Source organism: Pinus tabuliformis, chromosome 6, assembly GCF_031772625.1.
Source record: "Pinus tabuliformis cultivar Carrire ecotype Pingquan chromosome 6, CPIR1, whole genome shotgun sequence".
NCBI lineage: Eukaryota > Viridiplantae > Streptophyta > Pinopsida > Pinales > Pinaceae > Pinus > Pinus tabuliformis.
Window position 1 is genome coordinate 513,479,844 of NC_142292.1, and position 22,468 is coordinate 513,502,311.

General features: G+C 37.8%; 1 long non-coding RNA gene across 1 annotated transcript; it reads left to right on the forward strand.

The window, feature by feature from the left end:
* The first annotated feature begins 21,228 nt into the window (after positions 1–21,228).
* On the forward strand, positions 21,229–22,063 carry LOC149259558 (uncharacterized). The gene is made up of 2 exons (XR_016247417.1): positions 21,229–21,616; positions 21,764–22,063. It is a non-coding gene; the product is annotated as an uncharacterized LOC149259558 (long non-coding RNA).
* The last annotated feature ends 405 nt before the right edge of the window (positions 22,064–22,468 follow it).

The following is a 22,468-nucleotide window of genomic DNA, read 5'->3' on the forward strand; positions in this document are numbered from 1 at the left end:
TGATGCAAGTGGTTTCAAGTCATGTCACTTCTCATAGGTCCCGGAATGAGTCCTCCAGTGTGCGGGAGAGGGGTAACAGGGACGGTGACAAACGGTGACAAATTACTGTGTAACAGATTCCCCCTAAAGCATGAGGCCCGAGGGAGAGAGAGGGGTGAAATGCTTTACAAGAACATGCGTAACTGAAAACATGGCTGCTGGAGAACCTGCGTAAAGAAGTACCACTGATATCTCAAGTACATGATATATGTGGTATGGGCACAGCCATCCATAACAGAGCACATAATAATCTAGATCCAAGGTATGGGCGCAGCCATACAGTGAGGATCGATAAATAGACTCAGGCATGGTTGCAGCCATCCGGTGAATGAGTCATGTAATGATCTTAATAAGCCACAAATCGCAGCCTGGACTCCAACAAACAAAATCCAGGGTCTTGCGCTCCATCTCGACCTGAACAGAGTACAAGTCCAAGCATGTGAATACATGAGTTGAAGTCGAACATGCATGAACATCGTCTGATTACCAGCCAATAGTGAAAATTGTTAACAGACGCGAGAGGTACCACCAATAATGACAATGGCCCTCAAGGTACTATAGGTACAATCTACGGCATGCGAATGAGTGGGCTGGCGTCGAACACCTGTAGAATCATTCGATCGGAGGCCAATGATGAAAACCTCTCGTCGAACACAAAGAACCTGCCATTGAGGCATGCAGGCTCCAAGGCACCGGAAGGGAGTCTCTAGATCAGCTTCCTGGATAATGAGCTGAAGTCGACAGGAAGTGACCTTAATGAAAGGTGGGCCATAGTGTTTCCCACATCATTGACACGAGACAGAGGAAGAATGTTGTGGTGAATCAGAATTATGTGAGGTATCAGAGGAGGTTGGAATTCTGTAGAGATCAACTTCTCTTGAACATATCGGTGGCACGACAGTGGACTTGGTAGTATTTGACATCAACGGATCAAAGGTCATGGTGACGAGGCAATGAGTAGATGAGAGGTCAAACAGGATAACCCAAACCCACGGAGGCTAGTGTAAAACAAGATGAGAGGTTCCCACCCAGACATGAATGCAGACAAGTGCCATGTTCAAGAGCGACATACTGCCGACACGACAATAATTATGGGTCCATTTTCCCCACCATTTCTGGCGAGTACCCCAGTTATTTTTAACAAGCTTGATGGGGATAGCATATGCTTATGAGGCGTCATTCCGATGGGATCCGATGTCATCAAGTTTTAACGAGCCTGACAAAGGAAGAACTCAGCGTCTTTTCATATTTAGAGAGTTTGAAAAGACAGCAAAAAAGAAAACTCCAGGGGTGTCCTTTTTCGTAAAGTTGTGTCTCGCAAGCCCGAAAAAGTATAAAACAATGCTCAAAAGAACCGCCCGATCATTACGATCGAGGAGTACTTTTCATATGTAGTGACATCGACCTAAAAAAGTAAAAAAGTGATCGATATCACGTCGTTTCGTAACCATGAACGAGCCTGAAACGACAAAGACCTGACAATCTTTTTTGTTTTCTACACGGTCAGAAAAGAGTTTAAAGACGACCGCCTCTTATTTCCATTTAACGAGTCAAGAGGGAACTCGGCAATCTTTTCATCTTTAAACGGTCGGAAAAGAGCTGAAAGCAGACCTCCATTTTTATTCTATTTAACGAGTCAAAAAGGGAAAATACTCGGCAATCTTTTCATATTTTACGAGTCAGAAAAGAGCTTAAAGGTGACTCATCCTAGAGGAACGAGTGGTATAAAGGGTAGCAACTGGTTCCGGAAATGGTGGAACTACTCAAAACATGTAATGGTCAAGAGGCTGGCTAAGAAAACCACTCATCGCTGCGGTTCCTCAGGAAAGGAAAAACAACCAAGTGAAAGCATATGATCAGCCAAAGAGATGGTGGCAATGGAATGAAACAACCAAGGCTCATCTAGCAGAATTCAGCGGATAAAAATGGCAATCACGAGATGTAAATCGGGTATGGGTTCATTTTTACACAAGCTTGAACCATGGAGAACTTTGCTTGGATTCTGTTTCATGTTTACACAAGCTTGAAACGAAAAACTATGCTTGTTATAAGTTCGCATGCCCCCAGCATAATGACGCAAAACGAGGTACATGCCCCCCAAGCTTCATTGCATTCAACACAGTGGATGGAATGAAGGTTCACTTTCGAGATCTTGGAAAGACTCGACTTGGATTTTACGAGATCTTAATCAAAGACTCGATTGGGAAAAGGGGTTGTTTCATTTTTTAATGAGGTTGACACAGTAAAAGAACTATCCTCATAACCCTTGTTTCATTTTTTAACGAGGTCGACATAAGATCAAAACTATCCTCGTAACCCTTGTTTCATTTTTTAAGGAGCTTGACATAGGAAAGTGAATTATGCTCCGATGGAATTTCACCATAATGAATAGGAAGTTGAGGCTCCCAAGAGTGCCACTCCTGATGGAAAGCCAACATCTTGGAAGTCAGGGCCCAATGCCTCCAGGACACTATGCACGAGGGCGGAATCACTGGATCCAGGCACGAGATAGGTGGCCACATAGTTGATCTGTGATGGGGCAGATGCAACTGGTGGATGAAAACTAGGAGGGGATGACAACTGCGCAGGAGGCACCCGGGGACAGACGAATGATAATTGATCTATCGTCACTATTCTTCCATCGTGTGGAAAGAAAACCACCTAGAAAAGTGAAGAGACCAGGGCCCCCATGGCATAAACATAGTCACGGCCAAGGAGAAGACTGAAGTCTAAAGCACCTTGGGTAACCGATACATCTATATAGACGGTCTTGCCTCCCAAAGTAACAGGGAACTGTGGAAGGATCCCTAATGGTTGACTAGTTCCTCCATCAAAAGCCGTCAGATTCGGTGCGACTGGCACAAGCTGTGGGGAACCCAAGGCTTGCCAAGTAGTGGCAGGCATAAGACTAACCGATGCTCCCTCATCCAACACAGTGCCAGGTAGCGCCTTATTATAGGCATGTGCCATGACCCAGAAAGGCACATGGGATGGGAGGCGGGAGGTAGTCAAACGAAGCCAGTCGAAGGAAACGACTGAACTACTTGGTGGGGGAATCGTATGATTGCCCCCCTACTCTAAAAGAACCGAAGCAGGACTCTCGGGAGCAGCTGGGATAGGAGAGTCACTTCCGGACTCAGGAGAATCTGAGGAGATGAGAAGAATATGGGAATGATGCTCTTCCGAAACAGAGTGGTCAACAGGTGGTGAACTCGAGTCGACACTCTTTCCGACCAATGGTTGGTCTGGAACAGGCTTGGCAGAGCCAGGTTCGGGAAGAGGAGGCTGGACAAGAGAGGAATCTTGGTCGATCTCTTTGTCAGGAGGGGAACGATCTACGGCTGCAGAGAGACGTTGATAGCCAATGGGTAGTTGGGGTGAAGGAGTTGTGAGACTTGCCAAAACACCGGAGGCTTTATCCATGAGCGGACAAAGGTGAAGGGGATGATTGCCTTCACAAAGTCTACAGGGGATTCGAATCTTTCCTTCCTCCTTACCTTTGTGAGTCGATAGGGGAGCATCGCCGTGAGCTTCAGAGGATGATGAGGGGCGGGCCAGATCGCGAGACCATACTTCTAGTACCCTGGGAATGCCAGGACAATCGCGAAGAAGATGGTCTTCCTTGCATAATCGACAAGGGAACTTGACCTTCCGTGGAGGAGCGGAAGGGGGCCCGACTTCAGGTGTACTCGGAGTAAGAGTTGTACTTCTAGCCTCTCCCTTGGGAGCCTTCTTCTTCTTCGTCGTCTTCTTCTTCTTCTTAGCCACCTGGTTACGCAAATCTAGACTTTCACCAGGTGAAGTAGAAGATGAGGACGTAGAAGTGGGCGTAGAAGGGGAGAGATCCACCTTAGAATCAACATGATGTTGTTCAGGTGGAGGGACGGATTGACTAGACGGTGAGACGGCAGGGACCAAGGAGGTTGAGAAAAACCAAACCAGCAACCCAACAGTTAACCCTGGGAGGGACAATGTTGCCATATAAGGAGCACCAACATTTCCAAAAGGAGCGAAATGACCAGGGTTCCCATCAGAGGGGGTCCCTGGGTTGGTGAACCCTAGAAAAGTTGCCATTGAGAATGAAAAGAAGCCTACTCAAGCTAACGCAAACGAAATCTAACTGGGTAATGTTAATCGTGGCCAAATAAATTTTAAGACGCAAGGACACAACTTGACCTTTTCATGTTTTAAGAGTCGAGAAAAGGACAAAAAGATGACTCTAGTCTCCTTCAAATGTTTAGTGAGCCCGAAGTGACAAATGCTCAGATGAGACTTTTCATTTAAGGAGTCTGAAAAGGATCAAAAGTGACTACTCTGGAGAACTAGGCAAAAAGGTTTACCAAACAAATCCGTAAAACTGCATATACACCTTGGAAGTCATATGAAAACCAAGGAGTTCCCGTACGACAGTCAATCTTCCCGAATGCTGTGTTTGGTGCGTTACGGCTTATAAGGTGGTAGACACGGCTTCCTGTGGATAAAGGATGATAACCTAGTGGGGTCTCCCCATATACTCGACGGTATGTGGGAGCTCAAGTCCGTGCTAGACCACTTGTTGCATCACGAAAGGAGGAATCACCCAACCTTAATTGAAACAAAAGTGACTAGGTTTAACGACGCCGGAGCACGTCTCTAGCCTAGACCTCTAAATAGTGAGCGTTATGTTCCAATGCATTTTTAAGTTCATTCAGTTCATTTTACGGTTGATCTGTGATTAGGTTTTGATTTTCAGGCCTTACCGTATGTAATTTCTCACAATTTCCTAAATGCAAACTATATGCCAAAATATATCATTTCGTTCAATGAATGCTAACTACGAGAGGGTTGAGAGCTTTCACACAAACAAAAATGACCATAAAACAATCAACAATAACTCTAATGCAGCTAATGGCAATTAACAAAACTTTTCTCTAAAGTTACTAATCGCTAATAACAACGAAAAGCTTTATTTTCCATTAACTAATACAAAGCAAAAGAGATTGTTTGTTTCTTTTTGATGGCAAAATGCACTAAACAAATTTTGAGAAATAAGAACAAAGAGTAAAAAGACAAATTTCACTCAATGAAAATACAATCAAGTCCATAAATACCAAGGCAGTCCTTCAGAACCAAGAGAAGATCTCAAAGACCTCAATGGGCCATGTAATCTAAGCCCAAAACGAAGCCAAGCGAAATCCAAGCGAAAAGAAGAGAATCACTCGAATAACACAATAAAAAGTTTAACAATCACTGAACAAGTGCAAGAGAGTAACCAAAAAGTTGACTGGACCAACAGAAGACCAAAACTCCTAAGGAAGGCTCGATGCACAAAGCCACTAGATGCCCTAGGGCTAAAATGTGAAATCGGTGGAAAATGGCAAACACCCAAAGTATGCAAATGTAATCTATGCACACTTTTCATTCATATCCTGAAAATGAGAATTCTAATTATGCAAGTGTGATCTATGCAAGAGAATTCTCAAACACACGATGATTCTAATGTAATCTAAGAACCAATCAAGTGCAAATCAAGAAAAACGGGTGTGAGTTCCAAAGATCATAAACTAAAAACACTCAAAGGCGATTAACACTCATACACAATTTAGCCCCCCCCGGTGAATGAGGGGGAAATTTTTTTGCAAAAACAAAAGCAAAAAGATGCAAAATTGTGAAAAGACTGAGACAAACCTCCAAGTAATGATCAAAGGAAATCAAATTAATAATTTTCCAAAAAAAAAAACTCAAAACCAGTCAAACAAGACTCTCACACACTCAAGTGATTGAAAAAGGTGTAGCTAGACACAAAACCCAAGCTTGGAAGGCTGCAAACAAGCAAACTGGAAAAGTTCACAGGTCTGGCGCGACTGTCAGGCAAAAAATTGGCGCCAATTGAGGATTGGCACAGGTTGTACACTGGCAAGTGGCGCCAATTGGCGTGACTGTCATGCAAAAAAGAGCGCCAATCAAGTTTGCTAGCTTAAAAATAAAAACAAGCAGTCCAAGGCTTGGTCGACAGTATCCAGACAGACCAGGCAGCAAGAGACAACAGAGCATCCAACCCAAAAAGCTATCTAAGCAATCAAAACAAGAGAAACCAAAGAGACAAGACAAACTCCAAGTTGTTTAGTTCGTAAACCAAACCGGAGATTGACTGAAGTGGCGTTGATCTACTTCGCTAATGCAAAGCAATAGCGTTTCGAAGGCTATCTGGCCGTACTTCAGGCTCCGTCTAAAGTTTACAAATCGAACAACAAGCTAACTCCCCAGTGGAGTCGCCAAATTGTTGTGGAGGTAAATCCCCTCTGCGGACAAAGGCGATCCCTACTAGCCCAGACCGGGTCTAGCAATAATCAAACAATGCTATCACGCAAGTTCCTAATTTCAAATTAAAGGTGGATGATGAGAACCTACTTGGATTCCAACGCTAATATTCGTAGAAGAGACGTCGCTCTCGTTCCTTTGCTTCGGCCGGTCACGATCCCCACAATCTCCGTGATTGGACACCTGCACATGCAAAGAACAACACAAATACAAGCATAAAATCCAATAGATGCAATTATATATCAGTCAGAAAAGATATAACTCAACATCAATCATTACAAAAGACAATGATAGTGGAACCATAATGATAGTCATCTATTATTGATAAACAACAAAGAAGAATACAACCATAGTTCTGACGTCAAATCCTCCTTTGGCTGGGTGGTCAGCTACACAAGTCTTGCAAAGCTTGTTGGGATGGGAAACAAGCCTCTCTCTCCTTGGTGACAAGAATCTCCTCACTTAGATTTGGCCTTATGGATGCAAAGAAGGCTCTTGCAACTTCAATCTCTTGAACTCCTGGAATTCTTGCTATCTTAGCACTAGCACTATGCTGGAACTGGAACTGGAACTAGCTTGCTCAAGGCATAGAGACAAGCTTTTATAGATAGAGAGGAAAGAGATAGGATCAACCACATTATTCATGGGATTGGCTTTATCACTTAGAAACTTCCATGAAAGGTGGCAAACCACTTCCCTTCTATGGAGATTCGAAGCCAAACCATCCTAGCTCAACATAGATTCAGTTGGTGAATGGGTTAAGGAGAACCTTCGGAAGCTTGTTGGTTAAAAACTTTACTCAATTCGGTTGGCGCGAGTGCGACTCTGAGACAGAGCGCCAATGGCGCACCCTCTTTAGAGGATTTCCCCCATTGGCGCGGGCAGTACACTGTGGACCCGCGCTAATGCAAAAAGAGCTGTTTTCATGGGTATTCTGCAGGAGATGTCTTCAGGGTATATGAAGCTCATACTTAGATGAATATGATGCAAGTGGTTTCAGGTCATGTCACTTCTCACAGGTCCCGGAATGAGTCCTCCAGTGTGCGGGAGAGGGGTAACAGGGACGGTGACAAATGGTGACAAATTACTGTGTAACACATGCCTTAATGGGAAGTTTCTCACTTCCGGTGACAGGTTGACATCAATGGCCTTCGACCGAAAGATTTTGCGTGGTGTTCGACATCGGATCATATATTCACACCACGTGAATTGTACTATAGTACCTTGAGGGTCGTCATCATTATCGGTGATTCCTCTCGCGTTTGTTAATAGCTCACATTATTGGCTAGTAATTAGGTGATATCTTTCCATGTTCGACTTCAGAACATCTTTTCACATGGATCAACTTGTACATCAAATGAAGATTGAACGAATTTGAAGACCCCGGATCTAGTTTCATCCATTTGGGCTGCAATATATTCAGGAATATAAATACATCAAATGTACACAGAAGCTGCACAGATAGTCATCTAAGCCAGGGAAGATGACTCTACATGTGAAGAATAACCAGTCTGCAACTGCAAACGATTATCTGTTCTATGTACATGAAATAAATTTATAAAAGTTGAGCATGGGAATGCCCGCCTCAACTAGATCATGAAAATTATATATGATGATGTATTTTATTGTATCTCATATAGGTCACCTTCCAGTTTCGAAAACCTCGGATCCTCATGTTAAAGCATTTCACCCGACATCAAAGATTTACGACTTCATGCTTTAGGGGGCAACTGTTATAGACATATTTGGGCACCTCAACCCCAATATTAGATGTCGATAAACTAGGGCTTTTTAACCCCTAAAAGTGTTGTGTCATACCCAAAAATATCATGGTCAACTGATTACATCATTCTCCAAAAGTTCCACCCAAAAAACCATCCAGAACGCACCAAAACAGGACCATACTGACTGCTCCACTGTCAGGGTGTGATGCATATTGACTTCTACACTAGCTAGGTGTGATGCATATTGAAGAGGCCTTCTGTGGGGTGCAATGAGCGAGGATGGACAAATGTCTGAGACAGTTTGCTAAGTGGATGCTCATGGAATCTTCCAGAAACTTCTCCTATGACACTTGCCTCTCTGAATTCGCCCAGGGATGATTAAGAGATCCAAGAAATCTCCAAGTGAAACTAAGAACAACAAGTGGAATGACACTAATAAAAAACCCAGAGATGACTCACACCCTTGCATACATCTATAAATGGATCCCTCATCTGAGAGATCGAGAGGTTGGAATTTTGTAATTTGTAAGGAAGTGCTAATAGTTTGTGTCTGAGAAAGAGCATTATATTGTTGGGTGATCTTGCTTTTCATGAGGTGAAGAGGGCTTTGATGCTGGGAGGATGATGCTAGATCAGACAGCTGGGTTGTAATTCTCCCTTCTATTTAATAAAGTTCTTTGAGTTTTCCTCCATACAATCGTGTATTTGTGAATGTTGTTATTTGTGAATGCCATTGTATGTTCAATGTATTTCTAATTCTGCATTGCTTATGATATAATAGATCAAGATGCTTTGATGGTGTTTTGTTACTTTGTTTCTACAGGTATTCTCTAAGCGGGATAAGTAGGAGAGGAGTTGCAAGCTCTATCAAGGGGGAGAGAAATCAAGTAAGTAGTCAAGCGGAAGATCCAGGTTGGTTCCTTTGGTTCTCTCTTATCTGTCATACATAGAGGAAATCCCAAATTGCTTTGATTGTTTGTTTTCTAGGATCGCTGCCAATCTTAGAGGGCTAGCAGATCAAAAAGACACTAGTTTTCCCAGAAACACATAGTCAGCCTTGATGAGAAGACCAAGGCCCAAAATGTGTTGTATGTGGAAGGCCTCAAGCAAAATCTGCTCAGTGTAATTAAAATGTGTAATAATGGCTATAATGTGACTTTTTTATCTAAAGGCTATGAGATCCTAAAAGTAGAGAATGGGAAGTTTGTGGGAAAGGAAATTAGGACTCACAACAACGTATATGTGTTTGATGATTCAAGCGTGAGATTTTACTCAAGTAAGAAAAATCAAGATTGGTTGTGGCATAGAAGACTTGGCCATATAAACTTTGATATCCTAATAAAGATTAGCAAAGTAGATGCAGTCAAAGGATTGCCAATATTTTCAAATCTTGATAGCTCAGACTAGAAGTCTTGTAAGTTTGGAAAGAAAACAAGGACTCAACTTAATACAAACGAATTCTTGACATATAAATCTTTGGAGTTGGTTCACACTAATATTTGTGGTCCTACAAGAACAAATTTCCCAAGAGGAGAAATATATTTTATTTTTTTACTGATGACCTTACCATAGCCACTTGGATAATGTTGTTGAAAGAAAATTTAGAAGCTCTGTAAAATTTCAAAATATTTAAAGCTCAATTTGAAAATGAGAAAGAGCTAAAGATTAAATTATTAATATCAAACAAAGGAGGAGAGTACACCCCATGATATTTTCAAAATTTCTATGAAGAATATGGCATAAGGATGTAGTACTTAATGGCTAGAACTCCACAACAAATGGAGTTGTAGAGAGGAAGAACCAAATAATTTAGGAGATGGCCAGAGTAATGATGGATGAAGTAAAGGTTCCACACACCTTCTAGGGATAATAAAAGAAAGCAACTGTCTATTTAGAAAACAAGACACGTCTCAAGACTAACAGTGATATGACTCCCTATGAGTTATGGAAAGGTAGACCAGCATCATTGAAACATTTCAAAGTGATTGGGAGAAAATGTTATATCAAAAGGAATGATAAAAATATAAGAAAATTCAATTATTGAGCTGAAGAGGGTATATTTCTTAGATACTCCATAAGGAGTAAAGGCTACAAGTGCTTCAACAAGATAATAAGAATGGTTGAATATTTCATTTATATTGTAGTACATAAGTATTGCCACATATAAATCCATTTAGAGAGAGTGATAGTTCACACGAAGAAAAAGAAGATTCAGCCTCCAGGTTTTTAGATCATGAAGAAGTAGAAGTAGAGGACGAAAGAAAACAAGAAGGTACAACACAACGGCCTAAAATTCCTTCCAGGTATGTGTAGAAAAAACACCCAAAAAGTCAAATTATTGGTGATCATAGGCACGGTGTTCAAACTAGAAGGAAATTACTTAGTAGTCTGAATTGTGTTAATATTTCCTTGCTGTCACAAATTGAGGCCAAAATTCTCAGTCAGGCATGTGAAGACAAGTTATGGGTGAAGGCAATGAATGAAGAATTGGACCAAATTGAGAAAAATGATACTTGAGAGCTTGTCCCTATACCCAAAGAGAAAAATGTTATAGGAACCAAATGGGTCTTTCAAAATAAGCTAAATGAGGAAGGCCAACTGATAAAGAACAAAGAAAGACTAGTCTGCAAAGGGTATGCTCATATACAAGGGATAGACTTTGAAGATACATCTGCACCTATAGAAAGATTAGAAGCCATCATAATGTTTCTTTCTTTTTTCAGTCATAAAAATATCATAGTATATCAAATGGATGTGAAATTAGTCTTTCTCAATGGATATTTGGAAGAGGAAGTATATATAGAGCAACCAGAAGGGTTCGTGCTATTAGAAAACAAATATTATGTGTGAAAATTGAAAAAGGATTTGTGTGGTCTCAAACAAGCCCCTAGAGCTTAGTAGTCTAAGTTGGAAAAACATCTTCAGAAGCAAGGTTTCAAAAGAGGGAATGCAGATAATAACTTGTATATTAAATCTGAAAATGATCATTTTCTAGTTGTGGTAGTTTACGTAGATGTTATTTTCTTTGGTAGTGATTTGGAGAAAATGGGACACCAGTTTGCTAAGTCAATGTAGAAATAATTTGAGATATATATGATATGAGAGTTTTATTTCTTCATCAAGTCGCAGATAACTCAATATAAAAATGGCATCTTCATTTCTCAATCCAAATATTTAAAAGAAACTCTGGAGAAGGTTGGGATGGAATATTTCATGTCATTCCATACTCCCATGGTTACTGGTTGTAAGTTATGTAAGGAGAATGAAAATCCTCTTGTAAATCAGACAACCCACAGATCAATGATTGGAAGCTTGTTGTACCGCACTGCCTCTAGACTAGACATAATGCAAGTTGTGGGAATTGTGAACAGATTTCAATCTAGCCCTAGATAACTCCATGTCATTGTTGTAAAAATGATTTTCAAATACTTGCAAGGCACAACATATTATGGGTTGTGGTATGCCATAAATATTTTAAGCTAAAATCTTATATTGATGTTGATTGGTCAGACAGAATTGATGATAGGAAAAGCACCTCTAGAGAAACATTCTTTTTGGGATATTGTCTTGAGTTTCGAGTCAATAAAAAACAAGACTCCATCTTTAGCCTACAACCGAAGTTGAGTACATTGTTGTCGCCAACTACTGCATGCAAATTCTTTGAATGAAGAAAATCTTGAAGTACATCAAGGTAGAGTTGAATGATTCAATTCCAATAATGTGTGACAACACTAGTGCTATCAACATCTCTAAACATCCTATCATGCATTCTGATACCAAGCATATTACAATTAAGTTTCATTTTCTAAGAGAACTGGTTGTTGCTAATATTGTTCAAGTTGAATATGTGGCCATTAATGAGCATTTTGCAGATATATTCATAAATCCACTGGCACATGAACCCTTTGAATTTCTTAGGAAATAAATAGGATTTGTTTCTCCTACAGCCAAATGACTCAATTTCAATGAGTATTGGAAGCTACTCAACGTGTTGAATTAATTAAAGATTAGGCTGCAAAGTTTACAAGAGGAGTGTAGAGATGGAGAGAACCTTGCTTGATTTCAAGGTAAACTACTACAATGGAACGATTGCCATCAATGCCAAAGGGGGGGATCTTTGGACAATTGGCATTGATAGGATGTCAGGTGGCATCATGTGTCTTGGCATTGATGTCAATTAGGCGAACATTAATGAAAAATGGGAAAGTATAGCATATGCATGGTGTGTTCAACTCAGGGGGGGTCTTTTGGTTGTTGCAGTCTTTGGTAGATAATCATCACAGTAACAGGATATGTATGAAATATATAAAACCTTATAGCTATGATGGTTGGGTAGCCCAAGCTTTGAAATCATTTTTTCCTCAGGACATCAACTCATATACTTTTGGAAGTGGCATAGTTTGATAATGCTCAAAAAGAGATTTCCATTTGTATGATGAAGTTTGAGAAGAAATTCTAAATCAAAGTTATGGCCGGTAAAAGTATGAAAATTAGAGAAGTCAACAAGAAGGGTTCCAGGGCTTAAAGTTTTGTCTTTCCCTTGTTTTTTGTGTGAAATCTCTTTAATTATGAACTTAGGCGGATTTTGGAGTAAGGTCGAGACTTAGGCGATTTGGGCCTAGTCAGAAGTCAGGTTGTGCAGCAAAAGTTTAGAATGGAAATCTTCCCCAACCCTTGGCCTATGTGGGACCAACTACCTAGTTGGGACCTTGGACTAGTTGGAGGTTGACCTAGTTAGGGGGTTGTAGTAGGAGTTCAAACGAACGACCCAAACCCCTGATCTATGAGGGATATGCTATAGGGTGCAGCCAGGGTATACGATGTCAACACAGAGTGATGTGGTATTACAAGAAGAAGACACATGGCATGTGTTTTCAATATTTTAGGTGGCCAAGTGGGCCAAATACAGGTGACACATGGCACCATGTAAGCATGGATGACATTTGTATGACATAAGCATGACGTATGTAGGATGATGTGGCATAGTCTTTGAAGTTAGTAGTAGGAAGTTGGTTGGGTAAATTTTTCACGTGAATTTGGCTTTTGGCAAAAAATGAGTTGGAGTTGAGGCTTCGAGCTAGTTGGGCCTCCATGCAAGTCGATGCAAGTGTAGGCATAGAGCAAGAAAAATGGTCATCCTTCGACCTCCCGACAAACATTTTTAGGTGTGCCTAGGAGTTGGTTTTGTAGTGTTTCTTCATGTGTCATGTGAATAAAGAGCCTTAGGGCTATTTGATGAGTTGTTTAAGCTCTTAGGACTATGCACCATGGGCATCAACGCATTTGGCATAAACTGGTCAGAAGCTAGTTTGGCACTATGAGCCACATTTGGCAGTGATGCCATATCTAGAGTTTCACCAAAGTTGGGAACATTGTTAAATCTCATGCTTGGATTAAATGGTGATTGCAAAGAATTGAGTTGCAAGGAAATGAGGACCATGAAAGCTCAAACAATTAATGATGCAACATCTATATTAAAGGAGTCCATCCCCGATCACAACATTAATGCAATGCATCAATTCATTTAATGAGTAGGAAGAGCCATGCTAGGTATTAAATATCTTTGATAACTTGCTATTAGAACTAGAGTGGAAATAATACCAGTGTCATTTGGTTGATTGAATTCAGCCCATACTCATGTTATTAATTGAAGATCAGTGCACCATACTGCATGGAGGATTAGATAACTAATGAGCTAAAAATTGCATCTTTTAGTTTGTTTTTGTTGAACAAAAACTATAGGAAACATTAAGTCAAGGTAAATCAGTGTAGATTTTTATGAGAAGTGGTGTGCATAGGTGAGTTGTGCGTGAAGAGTGAGGGCACAACAAAGTTGTAAGAGTTAGAAAAGAGAGCAACAACAAAGCTAATGTTGCAGAGAAGAAGGAAGCCAAAAGTATGGATGCAACATAGAGAGGGAGGAGTTGTAAGAGATAGAAAAATAATTTCTTTGTGTTTTATGTAATAGAAGTAAGTCACTATTCTCAATTTGAAAATTGTATGAAAAGTAGGAGAGTTAGCTGAAGCAAGTTGTGGCTTGTGTTCATAAGAGGTTGGTGCCTCTTGGAAAGTTTTGGCTTGCTTATTTCAAGGGGATTGGGGCCTCCCGTGAGTGGGTTCTCACAAACAAATTGGTGTAACTGAGTATGTTCTTAGATTACATCATATTAACAAATAGATAGATGGTTTTTCCCTTTTGGGTTTCCACGTTAAAAATCTATGTCCATGTGTGTATTTTTTCATCTTAATGGTGTGCATTCACATTAATGATATATTGTGCTTCTTATGTATTTAGTTTTGAATGCTCACATGGGTGAATGCCAAGTTAGAAGAGAAAAATGGAATTGGGATTAAAAATTAAAATTATATTAATTACTGATTCACACACCCCCCCTGCTTTAGTAATTCCTTATTCCAACATAACATTGATCACATCTACCATGGTTTTACTGCAATCCTATCCACTACCATTAACAAGTTCTATATCAAGGTGTCTTATATAAAGAATACATGAATTTCCAACCCTTGGTATGATAATGATTGTAAAATTTCTAGGAAGGTTATTAGAGATGCTCATAACAAAATTGTAAATCTTGAAAAAATAAATATGTACAAAGCTCTTATCAAAAGGAAGAAAATATCCTATATAAATAGGAGGTAAGAGCATCTTCTTCACCTTTCTAAAGTTGAGCCTAGAAAGTTTTGGAGGAAAATTCTTGTTCATGAAATGAAAGAAAATAATTTGATCCCCTTAAAGAATTGGGATGCCTTTATGATTCCCCTGACACCATGAGCACCATCTTGAACACTCTCATAGAGAAGGATATATTTTCTTTGGAAGATGTGGAGTTCGAGATTAAGCAACTTGCTGGTGGGAAAGTTAGGGATATTAAGGGCTACCAAGTTGAAATTTTCAAAATGGGAAGGACAATCCTCATCCTTCATATACACAAAATCCTCAATTTGGTAGTGAAACAAGGCTTCCCTAAGCCTTGGATGCAAATCCTTATCATGCATATCTTTAAAAGTGAGGATAAAATCATTCCCTCTAACTACAGGACCATTATCATTACCCACATTTTAGCCAAACTATATGGTCTCATCTTAGAAAAGAAGATTAACTTTTGGCTTGAAATCCATGGTAAAAGAGCTAAAGGGAAAGCTAGATTTAGGAGTCATATCTCAACTATAAACCATCTTGTCACTCATAGGATCATTGCAGAGGAATGTTACAATAATAAAATTGATCTCTTCTTTTATTTTGATGTATTGAAATAAGATTTTGGCATTGTTCCTCGAGATAAGTTATGGAAGAGGCTAGAAGGGATAATGGTTCCTCTCAAGTTGAGGGTTGTTGTGACTAGGTTATACGAGAATGTTATTGCAAATATTAGGAACACCGAGGGTTGTTCAGAAGAAATTAAATGTAATATCAGAGTTAAGTAAAGGTGCCCCCTACCCCCTACTATTTTTGGAAATTACGTTGTCAAGCTAGAAGAGTGTTTGGAAGTTGCAAGATGTGATGGCCTCAACTCATTGGTATGGTCATTACTCTTCACCTTTATGTTAAATATATCATTCTTCTAGCCAGGATCCATGATGATCTCGACAAGTAGCTTAGAATCCTCCAATATGGGTGTGACCATTAATACCAACAAGACTAAAGTCATGATAATTAAATCCAAAAATATCAACTATGATAATTTCATTTATGATAATAACTACTTGGAGAAAGTTTCTTCATATAAATATCTAGGAATTGACATTCATAATCAGCTCAAATGGAATTATAGCATTGAGAAAAGGATAATTGGGGGCTAGAAAGCTTATTATGGGCTTAAAAAAATTGTAAGTTGACAGATATTTGGGTATGAAAAAAAAAAATCTCTTTGAGACTCTTGTCACCCTGTTATTTTACATGGATGTGAGGTTCGAGGTTGTAGTATATCTAGAGAATTGTGAAGGACGATTGAGCTAATACAAAAGCAAATTACAACCTACAACCTCAAGATTAAAGGAAATACTCCCTACCTTATCTTCTTGATTGAAGCTATCCTTTCCTAGATTAAATCATGGCTATTATTAGGTATCTCATGTATAATAAGAAGTTATGCAGCATGGAAGGAATGAGGTGCCCCAATATTACTTTTAACTCTAGCCAAAACTCCCACCTCCAGCGCAAGTGAGGTTGGCATAAGGATGCCCAGTCTTGGCTAGACCATTGGGGGGTAAAGGAGGAAATCATCTTGGAGAATAAGGATAACATTAACAATATTATTGTTTCCAAATTTAATGATAAATTGTGGGATGATAAGGAGTTAAAGGGAAAAAGGAATCTAAGCTACTAGAAAGAGGTGGTCAACCCCAATCTTGTTGGCCATAATTATCTTTCTGACTTGACCAGTGCTAACAAGAAAATGAACATTGCCAAGATAAGAACTAATTATTGTGAGCTTTGTAGTGAAACTAAGAATTAGTCAATTCCCAAAACACCCTGGGATGAAAGAATTTATCACACTTGTGATACTAAGAGGGTTGAAGATGAGAAGCACTTTCTTTTGGATTGCCTAGTTCTTACTCACATTTGTTCTAATTTTCAAAATCTTTGCCACGCCACCAACCTTCTTGACTTGTTAAGTTAGCAAAACTATGGTGATCTAGTAATACTTCACTCCCTTCTTTTCGATCATAGGAATAAAATATTAAATAATCTCAATTAATATGTTATTTTCTTAAGGTCTGATAGACCATATTAGTCTTAGTGGACATTAATCATCATAATTTTTTAATCTTTATATCTATATGTGTGTGTTAATTTTTTAGTTATATCATACACACTTGAATGATTTAAATTTATATATTTATAAATACTTATAATAAAAGTGCAATATTTCAATAAAATATAAAAGAAAATATATAAAAGAAACATAAGTAAATTACAAAAATATTTTAATTTTTGAGTTTTGTAGTAATTTATTATTTTTGAATATATAATGTGTGTTAATTTTTATTTATACCATATACACTTAAATTATATAAATTTATGTATTTATAAACCAGTGTAGTAGAACTAGATATATATATATATATATATATATATATATATATATATATATATATATATATATATATATATAGATCCACTCTAATTTTGGCTCTACAAGGGTTGAGAGTGCAAAGAGGGATCAAATCTTTCAAAATAAAAACCCTTTTTTTTAATGCAAAACATAAAGAAAGGTTTGCACGTTAAAATATTTTATTCTTCATGGCTCTTGGTAGATTAGAAGTTAACATAGATATTGATTTTTGAGTAACACACTAAATGATATATATATATATATATATATATATATATATATATATATATATATATATAATTTACATTCTACATATTAAAATGTTAATATATGGCCCAATTATATTTGGATGTAGAAAATATATATCCAAAAGATTCTCTCTTTATATCTAATTATATTTGTTATAAATATTTTTTCTTACACACACATCTATATGAAATATTACATATCATCGTCATATTAAAAGTGCAAAGATATATAGAAAGAATAGAAGATTTGAGAAGATTATTTTGAAAAACTAAATTACTAAATATAAAAACTCTTATTTCTAATAGGATAAATATTTATAAAATATTATTTGAAAAATTATTAAAACTTTATTTTCAAATTTCCAAAAATATCTTTTTTTTTGTGTTTTCAAAATTTACTAACTTTAGTGATAATAGAATATCATGTCTATACCTACTTCGACATGATCAACTAGAGTAAGTTGTATCTATTATTGTGTATATGCCTTTCCATTAATCTCATTTAAAAACACCATTATGCATGTGTATTGAATATGTGTGTAATAACTAACTTATAGCAATGAATTTCATGGAATGCTTGTCCATTATGATGATGGGCACTAATGGACAAGCATTTAATGATTTACCACTAATGAAAAAAGATTTCATACAACACATTTCACAATTATGCACAAAGGCGAGAATCAAGAACCCCCGACATCAGACCTCACGTGTGTTTGCTTAGCTCATTATTGTTTATCTATGTGCTTCATATTTGGACTAACAATTTCTTCAAGTCCTCTAATTTCTCTCGATGGTAAGCACTTAAATGCAAGTCAAACACTTGAACCACCTAAACCACATCACTATTACCATCATACGACTTCCAAATTGCCTACAACATCACTGGAACATTTTTTAAATTTGTAGAGAGAGAGCATTTTTTTTATTTAATAAAACTATTTTATAATATTAATTAATGAAAAAAATTCCAGCCCAAGCGCCACAAACATAGCCCACTAGTGAATGCATGCACATAAGGTCTACTAAACTCTCCAATGCAAGCACCATGAGGCTAGCCCACTACTCACAACCTAGGCATGAGCACAAAGTGTTGATAGACCTTGCCCCAAGTGTCATGTTCGGCGATCTGTCTTTTCTTAGCCACACAATGTCACCCGTCCCGAATTTCCAACAAGGCATGAGATCAATCTCTGTTGAGGTCCTAGATCCCAGCGACTCATTCCATAGCCTGCACAATGGGTCCTCCTACGAGATTCCACTAATATATTCGACACTACTTCAGGAATGAGTTGAAAGAGACATTTTACAATCATGTATGAGAGAGATGTGTAATTTTTTCCATGCTTAACATAAGATTAGAACAAAATATTTAAAAAATGTATTACTCACAAAAAAAAATCAATATCTACCATAATTAAAAGATTTCAATATTGATTTTAAATAAAATGATTGTATGTCAACTTTATTTATCTATCTATCTATCTACAAAAATTGGTTGAATGTAAAAATATCTCATTCCCTCATGACGTGTATTTTACATCTTAGTTTGAGGGATGCTACTTACACATGCATACACACACACACACATTCACAGCTTTGCACATGACTTTACTAAATAAGGACCAACCCAACCAAGACAAGGATAGGGATATGTTGCTCTTATGTGAGCTTTTGGATGGGCCAACTCAGACAAGGATTTAATAGGGAATAGGAATGAGGATGTTGGTACTAGAGTAGCTTTAAAGAAGGGTTATAGAATTTATTGGCTATGTTATCTTATGTATTCCTAGGTTGGGTTAACTCTGTGTGTCTTCCTCTTTTGCATTCCTAGGACCTTTAATAAAGTAATAAACGAAGGCACATTGAGAACAAATATAATAAAAACCATTAGCATATAAAGTGACAACTAGTGTCAACTTAGTCGTCGCATCAATCATCCTCAAAGGTCGCCTTTTTTTCTCTTTATGTTATCTCTAGTTATCAACATGATACAAGCTTGCGACAAAGCAAGTAAAAATCAATTGTCTTACAAAGCCTTATAAATTTCTAGGTTGGGGTAAAATAGTAGCAGAGGTTCCATAAAGAACTTCTCTTCATATATATATATATATTGCATTGAAAGAGATTAAGTTGAAAAAAAATATATATTGTAAAAAGCTTGAAATGTTTGACGGGATTTGATCCCTCTCCATTTATGACAAATCCAAAGTTAAGATGAATATACTAATATATTTTATTATTTTGCCCAACATACATTATAAACATAAAAACAAAAAATATTTAAATTCTTCAATAATTAAATCTTCACATCGCTTGACAACTTCTCCACCGGTGTTTTTATGTATTAGTACAGGGCCATAGTTTTCCAATATTTGGTTCGCCATGCCTTGGTACTCCCTATATTAGGGATCTAGTTTACCAATTTGACGTTGATGTCCCAATTGAAAATAGTGATACACTCCCCTTGAATTTCATTCTCCATTATCTCAATTTCTTTTCAAATGTGAGAGATCACTTCTTCCCAAAAAGCATGGATCAATTCCTTGGCCTATCCATACATTCGCATGGAAGAGTTGTCTAGATATGCTCTGCAAGTGGAGACACCTTCATTCTCACAATAAAAACTAGCTCTACCTCAATGACAAAAGCAAAAAGATCCATCATGCAATGTGATATATTTCCTTACAAAAAGCTTAAACCATATAGAGTAGAGTAAGCAACCAAGAATAAATAAAGAAGAACACACAGAATTAAAGCATAATCTAAATGAGTAGCAAATTGTTGCTAGCAACCACAAAAACAAAGATTAAAGATGAAGAGAGAATTCATATAACTAGAGTCACTTACCGTCCCCATCAATTCCATATGGGTGTAAAGTGGAAGTGGCCAAAGCTCTTGCAAAGCTTCATATACTAGACTAGAGTGCCAAGACGGTATATACACTCAGATTGTTGTTTCCCTAATTGGCTTGTGTACAAATGACTTCTCCAACCTCCCCATAATGGATTTGAAATGACAACAATTGTCACAGAGATGGACGATGGGCACGCATCCTTATTCAGCCCTTTCGGCTTTAAAAATTAATTATGAGTGTAATAGAATAACATTTATGCAGCTACATTTAAGAAGAGATTATTAGTAAAATAACACTTACCAAGCTTAGTCTTTTATGTGGAAAATAATGGAAATTTCTAATTTTGGTCAAAAATTTTGAGAAACAAAAACGAACACGAAATGGCCATGTGGGCAAAATTGTAACATCGGTAGACAAGGCCGATAATTTTAGGTTGTGCGACAAGTCAAAGATACCATCCATGCTAGCATGTGTGTTTATAACTTTATTACTTTGCTTGCACGCCAAGCTACACACCTAGGTCGCCATATTTCTAAATTCCCATGTGACCTGCCGTTTTGGAATCTAAGAGCGTGCTGCCCAAGTTAATTAATTTTCTGTTTTCACAAGAGAAGAGGACTGATAACAGCAATCAGGAGTCCGGACTCATAACATTTTGCTCTGACGTCGCCCTTCTAATATATGTGTCCTCTGTTACTACTCATAATTTTACTGTAAGTGGTTGAGGTTTTGCGCAGTATTACTACACATACACATGGACTGCAATTCTAGCTCTCATGCTCCTGGAAGCCCAGCTTCCAAATTAGTTCATAGTACACTTGATAATCATGGTGATAAAGAGAAGCCCTGTTTTCAATATGTTTTGCTGGTTCTGCTTATATGAGGAGAGAAGGGATAAAAAAGATGAGGATGGAGTTGTAGCATCTATGATTGCTGCAGAAAACCATTTCCGTAATGTAAAAGGCCTTCGCCTCTCATCATGATCCTCTTATTCACATCTCAAAATCTGTTAATATTTCCCTAGCCTTTACAATTCGGCCATTTCAAGCAGCTGCAGCAAGTGGAAAATACTTGTATATATATCTTGTGGATGAAGGAGCAGAGAGAGTACAGTACACTAATAGTCTCGCTATCAGTCATTGGGTTCCTTCTGCCTGAATGTTCACAATCTGTTAACAGTTACTACATAATATGTCCCTACCTTTTAGCATTCGGCCATTTCATTCAGCATCAGCAGCAACTGGAAGATATTTCTATATATCATGTGGATGCAGGTGCAGAGAAGTGCAGTTCACTTGTGAGTTCCTTCTCCCTGAATGTTCAGAACTGAAATGATACTCTATTTGGAGCAATTTTATTTATTGGGTAATGGTATGGAAGTGGCATTTGTATTTATTCTATTTTTTTATTATTGAAAGAGATCTCTTTTTTTTAAGATTGACAACCCTTGTTAGGCCTTGTTACACAACTTTTTCCATAGGTGCCTTATATAATTATCCAAACTGGTGTTTAATGCAGGAACTTATGATGAAAATAATCCCCATAGGAAGACAGTATGAGGAAGCTGTTATGAAAGGCAGGGTGTTTTAACTGAAAAAGGCTGCAGGAGCTTCACATATCATCATCATGAGCAACACATTATGCACGGATGGAATTACTGTTACTGTTGTAATTAGTGAGCGCGTCACGCTGCAGCAGAACAGGGGAAGAAGTTGAATAGAGTACATAGATTAATCAAAACGTACAATCATTCACTTGTCTGTCAGTTTGGCATTATATATATCAAATTGTTATAAATATATCTAATGTTTGCAGGAACTTTGAATGTTGAGTTGTGCTCTGTTTAATTCATTCTATGTGTTTGCAGGAACTTTGAATGTTGACCTGTGCTCTGTTTAATTCATTCTATGTGATTTGAATGTATTGGATTATTAGTTTTATTTATGCAGATATAAAAATTTGTTTTATTATTTATTTGATGTAAATTAAATTTATATTTGTATATTGATGAGAAAGTTAGGAATATTGAAAGTTACCAAGCTGAATTTTCAAAATTGGAAGGTCCATTCTTATTCTGCACTTGTATAATCTCTTCAACTTGGCAGTTAAACAGGGTTTCCCTAAGTTGTGGACACAAAGCCTTATAACTATAGAACTATCATGATTAGCCACATTTTAACCAAGTTGTATAGGTTCATTCTAGAAAAGAAAATTAGCACCTGG